Here is a 12822-nt window from a genome sequence, read left to right as displayed (position 1 = left end):
TCTACACAGCAGCTAAATGGACCAAGGAGGAGAATCCTCTTCTCTATTCTGGTCTACAAAGGAGACTCACATTCATCTGTCTGTCTACCCATCCCACATCCATCCCACAAGCATGTGTGTCCTGCTTCTCCTAAGAAGAGCTGTGGCCAAGCAAGTAGTCACACACAGTCACACAGGTTCCAAGTCAAGGTGACTGGACTGAATCCCAATTTGACCAACCGTGTGCCCCAAACAAGAAGTGTAACTTCTCTAGGTAACAGGCCCCTCCCCTACAAAAGGGCAACAGTACCAGGGAGATCTGTATATAGAACAGAAGGAGGCACCTGGTAAGTGATGGATACAGCTCTTTTGAGTTAATCAATTGTCTCTAAGAAGCACAGATTTGTTGGTAAGCAATTCTAGGTCAAAGACCTGGCCAGTTCCCAGCATCATACCTGAGCATGTGTTATAGTTCTCAGTATATTTTGAGGTAGGTACCATTATCATTCACACTTGAGAGGTAGGAGAATAGCATCTTGGAGAAGTGGAGTCCCTGGCCTGATGTTTCCTTAGGGCTAGCACACAGCAGAGGGGCACCTGACTGTTGGACCCCAAGCCTGTGCTCCAGCATTGTCTACTAAATCTTTATGAGCATGAGAACGTACATGTGAATGCTGCTGCAGGTGCCACGGCACTGTGGAAGTCGGGGACAACCTCGGATGCCCCTCCCAGCCTTCCACCTTGTTGGAGACAAGGTTGTAGCTAGAGTTTTTCTGCCTTGCCCACAGTCAGGACAAATCTTTGTCACCGGCCAGTCCCACAGCCGTTCAGACCCAACCAAGTAAACACAGAGACTTATATTGCATACAAACTGTATGGCCGTGGCAGGCTTCTTGCTAACTGTTCTTATAGCTTAAATTAATCCATTTCCATAAATCTATACCTTGCCACGTGGCTGGTGGCTTACCGGCATCTTCACATGCTGCTGATCATGGTGGCGGCTTGCAGCGTCTCTCCGCCTCAGCCTTCCGCTTCCCAGCATTCTCCTCTCTCCTTGTCCCACCTACTTCCTGCCTGGCCACTGGCCATTCAGTGTTTTATTTATTGATCAATCAGAGCAACAGATTTGATATACAGACCATCCCACAGCACAAGGTCTCTTGTTTGATGGTGTCTGTGTATGCCAGACCAACTGACCTGTGAGCCTCTGGCCTCCTCCTGTCTGCTTCCTGTCTCACTATAGTAGTGCTAGGTCACAGAGATGCACTCCTGTGGCCAGCTGTGGGGTGGGGGATCTGAACTCAGGTCTTGCCTGGCAACACTGAACCACCTCCCTCAATGCACAATTTTACATGGATATTAAGGATCTAACTCAAGTGCCCATGCCTTGCAAGGTAAGCCCTTTGTCAATTGAGGCATCTCTATTGGGATTAGTATATGCATGCATGTTCGTGTGTGTGTGTGTGTGTGTGTGTGTGTGTGTGTGTTGGTATTTTGTTTGTTTGTTTAAGGCAGAGTCTCACTCTGCGCCCACACTGGCTAGAACTATGTATTGCAGATTGGATCCAAACTTGTGGCAATCTTCCTGGCTCATCTTTCGGGGTGCTAGGGTTACAGGCATGAGCCACAGTGCCCATATCATTTCTGATTTTCTTTTTTGCTTCTCAGCTGCCATGCAGTGAAGAGACCTCAGTGACACATGCTCCCACCATGATGTAGTAGTGTACAGCCACAGACACAAGAAGCAAGGCCAAGCGGGTCAGACAGAAACTATGAGTCCTAACAAACCATTCCCCCTTATAAATGTGTTGTCTCAGGTATTTTCTCACAGCCACAGACAGCTGTCTATCACACAGCTCCTCTGAGCTCCCACAATCAAACCTCCTGAGAGGAGTCATAGTATAGCATTCACCATGGTCACCCCAGTCACCAGAAGTAAATGCACATTGCTTAAACAGTAGCCAGCATGTGGTGGGAGATCATAAATATTTGCTGAGGGCCTAAATAAGGAAACAACTTTCCCCATGGCCTCCGTGGTTGTGTGACCCAATCACTGCCCTAAAAAGTTGTTTTCTGAAAGGTAAATAAAATAATAAACAAGTAAGAGGGCTAAGGATGTAGCTCAACAGTAGTGTTTGTCTGGAACGCATAGAGCCCCAGAACCAGAAGTAAGTACACCACTAAGTGAGGTGTTTGTAGCCCATATGCTGATTCTCTACGGCCTGGATTCTACCCACAGCTCTGACCTGTATGGTCTCTCACAATAAATGTATCTTCTGATATCTCAAAAAGTCATGTTGCCCTATCAGCCTCCTCTGTGATCCGTTCTACATTCCTGCTCCACCCACACACCAGCATCCCAGATAAGCCTTTGGTGAATTTTGTAATGGATAAATATTTTGATACTGAAGTAAGTTCCTTCCTGACTGCTTCCCTCCTAATCTCTCTCCTGGTGCAGCTGAGATGGCTATGGACTCCCTGGGCAGCCCAGACCCTGGGGGGTTTCAGAAGGGGCTGCACCATCTTTATTAGATCAGCGTGACCCACAGAAGGTGTCCATTGCAAGCGGTTCTTCATAGAGCTGGATCTTCAACTAGAAAAGCCCAAGCCTTTACCAGGGCTGTAGCTCAGTGACAGAGTGGTTGCTGGGCATGCTTGAGCCCTGCCCCATTTCTGCACCTCAGGATGGGGAGAGATAGACAGAGACGGGGAGCAGGAACATTAGTTCTTTGGAGCTGGAACATTAGTTGCTTTTTTCCTTTCTGTAACAAAAAAAAAAAAACTACAAAAGCAACTTAAAAAAGAAACACTTTATTTGGGGTCATGGCTTAAGAATGGGTACAATCTATCATGGGTGCACAGGTGGTCACATTGTACCCATAGTCTGGAAGCAGCAGGAGGGTGGGTGCACAGGGGGTCACATTGTATCCACACTCCAGAAGCAGAAAGTAAGCTGGAAGGCCATGCTCCCAAATGGACACCTCCCCCACAGTAGAGAAGGGGAATGACAGGTTGGCTGGCCCTAGGGCAGGAACACACTGGGTCAACTGATTGGGTAAAGCTTCCAAGGGCTGACTTCTCATGCACAGGCAGTTCCTTACTCTGGACAAAATGAGATAAAAAGTCATTCTCTGCCTGTCCATCATTCAGCATTCTCCTCAGCCGACAACTGGGAAGAAATCAAAGAAGCAATCGAGTAAGGACCTCTCCAGGTGCATCCCCAAGTCACAGGATCCAGGAACAGAGCAGAAGGCATTTCCTGCAGCAGTCAAGGAGCGTGAGAGGCCATGTTGCTATTTCTCCAAGGATGTGGAACGGGGTGGAGTTGGGGGTGCTGTCTTGGAACAAGGCTGTAGCTGTCCTTTGGAGCAAGGCAAGTTCATGTCACAGGGGTTCTCTCTGTTCAGACAGAGAGGAACAGGGTCTGGAAGCCAAAGAGTGGGAATCAGGAAAGAGTTGGCTTGGAGCAGACCCCTAGAGTCCAGCCTGGTGCCCATTGCCTCTCATCCCTGCCAGATCTAAGATTCCCTGCCTGGTGTCACCCTCCCCTCGCCCTCCCCCCTGCACAGCCCTTCTTCCTCCTTCCTACCCAGTGATGGCTGTCATTCTCTTTCAGACTGTGCTGTAGGTCACCACCTAGAGAACTCCCTTACCACCTTGTTTGTGTTCTTCCAGTCTACCAGCCCCATGCACAGCCCAGTGTGGGTCCCCAACACCCGTAGTACCTCCTTCACCAGGAGCCAGCCTTCTTTTTCCTCCTCATGTTAAATCTGAGCTTTATGATAACTTCTAAAGTCACAGCTGTCCCCAATCAAACAGACCAATGAAAAAGGATAATGTTTAACGTGTAGAAATTGCGCAATGTCTTCAAACCTAACACGTAGGAGGTGGAGGCAGGCAGATCTCTCTGTGTTTGGGGCCAGCCTGGTCTATACTATAAGTCCCTGGCCACCTCAAGCTACATAGTGAGACCCTGTCTCAAAAAGCAAGCCAACAAACAACAACAACAATGATGAGAACCCTTGTAGATGTTGAGCTGGGGATCTAGATCAGTTGGTAGAGTGCTTGCTTAACACGCATGAAGCCCTGGGTTCAATTCCCAACGCCACATAAACCAGGCCTAATGGTGATGCCTATAACCCCAGAACTTGAAAGTTCAGAAATTCAAAGTCATCCTCAGCTACACAGTTAAGTTTAATGCCAGCCTAGTCTACTTGAGACCTTATCTAAAAGGAAAAACAAAAAGTGGATGTATTTATCATAATATATTTATCATAATATATATCATAATATATATTTGGACCATAATATCTTGGTTGCTATAGTTTAGGTCTATAGTTTGCTCCTCAGAGGTCTTGATGTTAAAAGTGCTGCTAGGAGGCGGCGGGACCTTTAAGAGTAGAAGCAGTGAAGGGGCTCAGATCAGTGGAGGCATGCCCTTGATGTGACAGTGGGAAACCCCTCCCTCCCTCCCTCCCTCCCTCCCTCCCTCCCTCCCTCCCTCCCTCCCTCCCTCCCTCCCTCCCTCTCCTGACTTCTATGATGTAAACAGCTTCCTCCACCAAATGCTACCCAAACCACATGACCAAAATCAACAGGACCAACTAACCACAGATTAAAACTTCCAAAAACCGTGAACCAAAAGAAAGGTCAGGGATTTTTGTTACAGTAACCGAGCTGACAAATGCACCAGTCCATAGGAATCAATTCTCGTTATCAATACAGGTGTCTGTAAAATGTAGCTATGGAGACAGCGTGAGAAAGTGGCTCAAAGTTTGGGTTCTGTAGTTAAATAAGCTTGAGTTGAAATCTTAAATCCAGTTGTGTGATCTAGTCATGTAGAGTGGGTATCGCACCCTGTTTAATGGTGTGGGGAATCAGCTTAGATGAAACATGTAAAATCCACCAAGCATGGCATGTGTGAGACCACTATTTTTGGGAACGTGGTAAGATGTACATTTTTAAAAATCCACCTGCATTTCAAAATATAAAACCCAGGAGCATGTCATAAACCCATGAGATTGCGCAACCTTAAAAACTCTTATCTAGTTCCAGAACATTTTTATCACCCCAGGAGGAAACTCCACCCGGTGGAGCACTCGCTCTCCTGCCCACTTCCTCCCAGTCTCTACCATCTGGCAGTCTGCTTTCCAGGTCTCTGGAAAATCACCATACTTTTCTCCCATTCTTTCTCACCGTCTCTGTTTTTCCTGGTAGCTTTAATCATGGTCAAATTTCTCTCATCGAGCAAACAAAATCAAGCTTTAAAGGACAAATAAACAAACAAAACAGAAAAATAACAACACAATTAAAAACCAAACATGCAGAAATCATTTCACCTATCCCCTTCTGAGACTGCACTGCCTCTCACCATCAAACTTTTTTGTTTTCTGACAGGTCTCCTGTCAGACTGACCTTGAACTTGCTGCATAGCCAAGGGTGGCCTTGAACTCCTAGCATTCCTGCCTCTACCTAGTACTCGGATCACAGGAGTGCATCACCACATCTGACTCAAACATCTTCCATATTTCCTCTGCATTCTCCATCTTGCTTACTGGAAATCCTATAGCCTAGGTCTTGCTAGAGTGAGGGCCCCTTCCTAGTAGCTAAATCCATGTTCTAGTCCCAGCTTCTACCCCCTTGATTTCTTTGCACTGTAGACAGTGCCTGCCACCCTCCACCCTCTCCTTGTCCACATAGGCTCCTGACTTCCTAATCCTCTCCTCCATTTCTCCTCCAGGGACCACGCCCATGGCCCCTGCTGCCTCAGAAGTCTGGATACCTGACTTTCAGTGCTTCCCTGGATTCTCTGGATTGCGCATCCCCCTCTGCTAATCTTCAAGACATGTAGGTGTTTTAAATGTCTTCCCAAACTAGTGTGTGGCAAGTCTAAGCCCCAGTGAGATTGTTTGAAGGTGGAACTGTTGAAGGTGACTAAGTTATGAATGGGCTGATGTCACTGTCACAGAAGTGAGTATGTTGCCTCAAGGCTGGGATGTTACACAAGTTCAGCCCCTTCTGCTCGCTCTAACCCTTCTACCTTCTGCCTCAGGATAGAGGTAAGAAGGTCCTTGCCTGATGCTGGCTCCTAGATCTTTAACTCCTCAGCCTCCAGAAGGTCGAGAATAAATTTCTTGTCTTTACTAAGAACCCAGCTTGGGATATCCTGCTGTAGCAATACAGATACACTGAGACAAGATTCAAAGTTGACATATCCAAATTGGATTGACCAGTACCTGCTTGACTTTCAGTCATCTGTGGATCCTCTCTTCTAACTTTTCTTTCTTTTTTTTTTTTTTAAAGACTTATTATTTATTATATATACAATGTTCTGCCTGCATGTATGTCTGCACACCAGAAGAGGGCACCAGACCTCATTACAGATGGTTATGAGCCATCATGTGGTTGCTGGGAATTGAACTCAGGACCTCTGGAAGAGCAGCTAGTGCTCTTAATGTCTGAGCCATCTCTCCAGACTCCCCTCTCTTCTAACTTTTCTATTAGGATAACCAACCCTATCAACTATAATTCACAAAACACCCCTTCCCGCTTATCTACCTGGGTTTCCATGGTCTCAGTTCCCAAGAATCTCTTCCCTGAATGACCTCAGTCACCTGTTCTTTTTATTCTCAATGTCCTTCCTATAACTGTCAAGAATTACATCTTTTTAAACTTTTTTAAAGTTTATGTGTCCACCAGGTATTTTGCCTGCATGAATGTCTGCAAACCACATGCATATAGTGCCTGAAGAGGCCAGAAGAGGATGTGAATCCTCTAGAACTGGAGTTACAAACAATTCTGAGCCCCCATGTAGGTGATGGAAATCGAACCCGGCTTCTCTGTAAGAGCATCTGGTGCTCTTGCCTGTTCTGCCATCTCTGCAGCCCCAAGAATTACATCTTAAGGGCTGGGGAGATGACTCAGTGGGTAAAGGCTCTTGCCTAATGGTCTGAGTTAGAACCCCAAGACCAACATGGTGGAAGGAGAGAACCCACTCTAAAAGTTGTCCTCTGACCTCTACACACATCCAGGGGCAAACACCTCACCCCCTCATAAAAACAAACAAACAAATAAAAAAATGTAATTTTACGTTTTTAAGGAATTAAAATGCAAAAGTAATTGGGTGTGATGGCACACCCCCTTAATCTCAGCAGTAAGGGGCAAGAAGGTCATGAGTTCAGGGACCACCTGTGCTATAGTAAATTGGAGGCCAGATTGACCTACATGAGACCCTGTCTTTATATAAAGAAAATGTAGGGGCTTAAGAGATGACTCAGCAGTTAAGAGCACTGGCTGCTCTTCCAGAGGACCCAGGTTCAATTCCCAGAACCTACATGACAGTTCATAACTGTCTGTAACTCCAGTTCCAGGGGATCAGACACCCTCTCACACACACACACATGCATGCAGGCAATATACATTTCTTTTATATGCAACACCAATGTATAGAAAATATAAAGAAAAAAAGTAAGAGTAGAGCTGATAGTGGTTGCATTTAAATGGGTCTACACCCTGGAAAACAGTCATGGTCCAGGAATAAGCCAGTCAGCCATTTCCACTCAGCCCAGGAACGGGCTCAGTCCAAGTCAGAGCCTATGAAGTTGTTCTGGACTTCCATTTGAGTGCTTTGTACTGGTTGTAAAGAAGGAAGACACACAGAGGCAAGACTATGGCTTTTTGCAAACACAATGAGCCAGGACTACAGCCTCCCTACACCCTCACAGACCCCTTTACAAAGATTAGTTGTTCTTAATGTATATGGAGGTTTTGCCTGAATGTGTGTTTATCTACCATATGCATGCAGTGCCTAGAGAGGCCAGAAGAGGATGCTGGATCCTCCAGAACTGGAGTTACACATAGTTGTGAGCTGCCATGTGGGTGCTGGGAATTGAACCTGGGTCCTCTGGAAGAGCAGCCAGTGCTGTTAACCACTGAGCCATCTCTCTAGAGCCTCTCAAGATCCTTCCACTCAGAGCTACATACACCTCCTCTGTTGTTCAAATGTGATTCGATATATAGCACCCCTTCCCTGATTTCTGTTATACCTAAGATAACCTAAATTGGACTGTGTAATTCCTTTGAGGGGGTGAGACAGTGTCGAACTAAATAGTCCAGGCTGGCCTCAGACTTGTAGCGATCCTCCTGCCTCAGGCTTCCAGTTGCTAGGATTATAGGTATGCACAACCAGGCTTGACTGGCTTTGCACCACTTGCAAGCCCAACTTTCTAGTTATTCACAGCATTGAAACCCAAAGTTCCTCAGCTTTACTGAGCATTCGTGTCACCTGGAGATTTAAAACACCCGAATGTCAATTCGTCCATAACATCTGGGAATGGGCCAAGCATCCACAAATAAAAAAAAAAATTGTAATTTTTGAAACAGGGTCTCATGTCAAGGATGACCTTGGACTCTGGATTGTCCCTCCCAAGTCCTGGGATTCCTGGAATGGCCACTATAGGAGATTCTAGTGCGCAGTAGAATTCGAGAGCCCCTGCTACCAGCCAAGTCAGCTGCTTCCTCTGGGCTCCTTCTCTCCCCACCCTTTTCAGCCTCCACTATGTATCCACTGGGAGCATCGTAAAGGCAGATGCATGACCTGCCCTGCCTTACCCATGATAGAACCTGAAATAATGTGAGTGATGAGCAAACATGTAAGGGATGGGGCCACACATAGTCTGGAACAATTTTCTTTCAAGGTACTTTGTGCTAGGTACCAGGTGTAAGAGAGGCAATAAAGGGTCCAGGAGTAAGAGAGGCATAACCTCTGCAGCCAGACTCCACGTCCAGGGCAAATACTCAACTGCCTGCTGCCTCCCTTCCCTCTTCTGTGAAATATAAATGGCGGTGGGGTTAGCAGGATCTCATAAATAAATCCGTGTCAAACTCATCAAACTCACGGTGAAGTCAACATCGCCGGTCAATCATTCCTAGAGATGAGTCTGACACTGCTGTGCTCCCTGAGTTAGCTGAGAGGTGACCAGGAAGTGAGCCAGGATGTGGCAGGATGGCTCTGTAGACCCTTCCTTGGTGGAAGGGGACACGGAAGGAAAGAAACAGAGTAAGGCGGGGTTTGGGTGTCTTAGGTTTTAGGCCACCTTCCACAAGCGTGGTCAGATGGGGAAAGAGCTGGCCCAGGGAGAGGCTGAACTGAGGAGAGCGGGAGGTCAACAGAGACTGCCCACAGAGGGGAAGGAAGGAGAGGAGGCAGGAGGACCAGAGAGGCTGGGTCTCCCTGGGTGATGGAGGACCGGGCGGTGAGGAATAGACAGCCATGTGTTCACCTCAGAGCACCCCTGGGGGCCTGTTTGCTTTGGGCCAGGTTTATTAATTGAAGTGAGTTGTGGCTGGTGACTGGAGTTGACTCAGGGAAGCAGAGTAAAGACTTGTAAAGCCCCGGGCTTCTGCAGGCCTTGCCCCTCCCACAATGCCAACAGGGCTGGGCGGGTGCTTTCAGCCACCTGAGCAGAGCCTGTCTCCTGGAGCGCCGCCAGCTCCCGGCCTGTTGTTTTGTATTATCCATCAGAGAGAACTTGTTTTTATGTTGTGTGAGGTCTTTTTGCCCCAGGAGAAAGAGAAGCACAAAGCACTTCTTTATAACTAACACTACTTTTTTTTTTTTTGGACAGGGTCTTGCTTTGTAGCCCAGGCCAGGAATACAAAGCAATTAATTCTCCTGAGTGCTGGAAGGACAGGCATGGGGCACCATACAATACCACCACCTTATGACAGGACCCACTCACTGCAACAGGCTCACACCTGTAAAGTCCTTTCATCAGAAGTACATGTGCACACACACTTGTCAACAGGCTGGGTAGCAGCCAGCCTCCGGGGCCCTTTATCTTCCCAGATGGTGAATCGCTGAGCAAGCTCGTAAGTAGTGCGAAGGCTGTTCTCGAGACATCCCTCCTCTCTGGCTCTGTCCTCTGCTGGCCTCTTTCCTCCCTCCTGCCTGGCCACCAACATGTATTTACTGAGCTCCTCCAAGCAGACAGGGAGGCCTGTGGGTGCAGTGAAGAGATAAACACAGCTTGATTAAAGCAAACCCGACAGAGATGAACCAAGCCTTGCCCCCGCTCTGTGTCAGTGTGCAGCTTTACAGAAAAACACAAGCATCCCTCAGTTCCATAGCCAGGAGCCCCTCAGGTGCCCAAGTCTGTGGACGCTCAAGTGTCTTATGTACAATGATGGGGGTATGTTTGCCTATAACCAACACACATCCTCTTGCTATATTTATTATATTTACTGTGGCTTTTTGAGACAGGGTCTCATGTAACCCAGGCTGGTCTCAAATGCACTGTATAGCTCAAGATGACACTGAATTCCCGGCTCTCTTTCCTCAACCTCCTGAACCCAGCCGTGTGTGTGTGTGTGTGTGTGTGTGTGTGTGTGTGTGTGTGTGTGTGTGTGTGTGTGTGTGTGCAAGGCCAGATGTCACCAGTGGCTGTCTTCCTTGATGGCCCTCCACCTTGTTTTCTGAAATAGGAGCTCTCATGAACCAAGCACTCCCGGATTCTCAGCCAGAGTGGCTGACTGGAGAGTCCCAGGCATCCTCCTGTCTCCATCCCCGTTCCAGGGCTGGGATGACAGGCGCATGGCACCACTTATTCCGTGGTTCTGGGGAAGCTCCCGGGTCCTCATGTCGGCACAGCATGCTCTTTACCGGCGGAGCCGTCTCCCCAGCTCTCCGCCCACTTTGGTGGTTGTCGCTTGGAGATAATTTGAGACAAAATCTTCCTCTGTAGTCTAAGCTGGCCTGGAACTCATGGCAGTCCTCCTGCCTCACCCTCTTGGGTGCTCGATCACACTGTGCCTGGCTCTCCTGTGTGTTTTAAAGCATTGCTAGGTTAATTAAGTACTTTCTGCAAAGCAAATGGCCTATAATCACTGCTCTGCTGTGTTATTTGGGAAATAATGATGACGGAGGGGAACTATATATATTCAGAACAAAAAAATTAACATTCATTTCTTTTTCCTTTTTTTAAATTCTTTTGAGACAGGGTTTCTCTGTGTATCTTTGGAGCCTGTCCTGGAACTCACTCTGTAGACCAAGGTGGCCTCAAACTCAGAGATCTGCCTGCCTGTGCTGCCCGGCCATTTATTTTATTCTTAATTAAGTGTATGTGTATATGCACGTGTGCACCTGAAGGGGGTGCTGGGAACAGAACTCTGGTCCTCTGCAAAAGCAGCAAGTGCTCTTAACTGCTGGGCCATCACTTCAGCTCCCTCAGGACAGCAGCCAGTCAGAATATAAATGAAATGTATGTTTTATATCTATTCCATCCCCAAATGGTTGGATCTGTGATATGGCAGCCACAGATTCAGACTGCCTGTGCACCCTAAACTGTTCTCTCGGCTGCAGGCTGTGCTCTTATTGCCTCTCACTTAAGTCACCAGGCTTCCTGCCTTCCAGCATTTGCCAGATGTTCCCTCTGGTGTACACGGCAAGCTGCAAGCTGCAAGCTGCCCTCCAGCCCCACAATGTACCACACCCTCCCACATTCGAGACCTTGACTCCCTCCACCCTCTTATCCAATTGCAAACTCCTATCCAGCCTCCAAGGCCCAACTCCTTGCTTGCCCAGTTCCTACCCACTGGGCAGATGAAAGCTTGCTCCCACCCTGATATCCCTAAGGTTTTCAAATACATCTCAGTTTAGCATGAATCCTAGTGTGGCCATTTCCCTCTCTCTTTCATTGGGGAAGAACAGATCTTAATATTTTCATTTTCCCCACGCATGACTTATAGATAGTGATGGACAAATGATTGTGAGGTGGCTGAATATCATATATGAAACATGCATAAAACATTTCTGCCTTTTGCCCCCCAGCCCATAACCAGCTTTTCAGGGAATGCAAGAGGCCAAGGGCACAGGGATAGTTTTTCTTTTCTTTTCTTTTCTTTCTTTCTTTCTTTCTTTCTTTCTTTCTTTCTTTCTTTCTTTCTTTCTTTCTTTCTTTCGATGAGCATGATATTTTATTATTTTTTATTAAAAATGTTTTATTCATTTTACATACCAATCAACGATTCCCCTCTTCCTTCCTCCTGCCCCTCCAGCCTCCCCCCTCCCATTCCATCCCCCATTCCCTCCTACAAGAAGGTAAGGCCTCCCATTGGGGAGATACATTTAGTAGAGGCAGATCCAAGCCCCTCCCCCTGCCTCAAGGCTGTACCAAGTGTCCCATCATTGGTAGTGGGTTCCAAAAAGCCTGCTTATGCACCAGGGATGGATTCTGATTCTACTACCAGGGGGTCCCTGGGATAGTTTTTCTTATATTTCTAACATAAGGCAATAAAGTAGCCACACCTCGTGTGAGACCATACAACTTCACAGCTCTGACCATTGTGACATTCACTGCGGATACTTTTCTTTTTAAAGACATAAGCATCCCTGGCATGGTGGCACATGCCTGTAATCCCAGTGTTCAGGAGGTTGAGGCAAGAGGATCAGGAGTTAAAGGTCAACCTGGACTATGTGAAACCCTGTCTCAAAAATCCCAAAGAAATGAAACTAAATCAATAGACACAAACATGGCCGTTGATGCATACTTGGAGCCCCAGAGGCATCCAGGCCTTGTCTTCCGACTGGGGAGTTGTCATATTGGTGTGGGTTTTAGTATCTGTTCTCAGAAGTATTCATTCTAAACAATGTTTTGCAGTGTTCTTCGGGCTTTTAGACTTCATATACTCAACCCGCTTTGCCTCTCACTGCAGTCCAGATGGCTACAGGCGTACTTTCAAGCTCTTTGTTCGATCCCACCCTCTGCCGTCTACTCCGGCACTCAGCCTTGGACATGGGCCTTAGGAGCAGATCTTGATGGCTGTGTAAGACTTCCCTTGTTCTTC

The sequence above is a fragment of the Peromyscus maniculatus genome, chromosome 1 (genome assembly GCF_049852395.1).
Source record: "Peromyscus maniculatus bairdii isolate BWxNUB_F1_BW_parent chromosome 1, HU_Pman_BW_mat_3.1, whole genome shotgun sequence".
Lineage (NCBI taxonomy): Eukaryota > Metazoa > Chordata > Mammalia > Rodentia > Cricetidae > Peromyscus > Peromyscus maniculatus.
Note: the sequence above shows the minus strand (reverse complement) of the source record.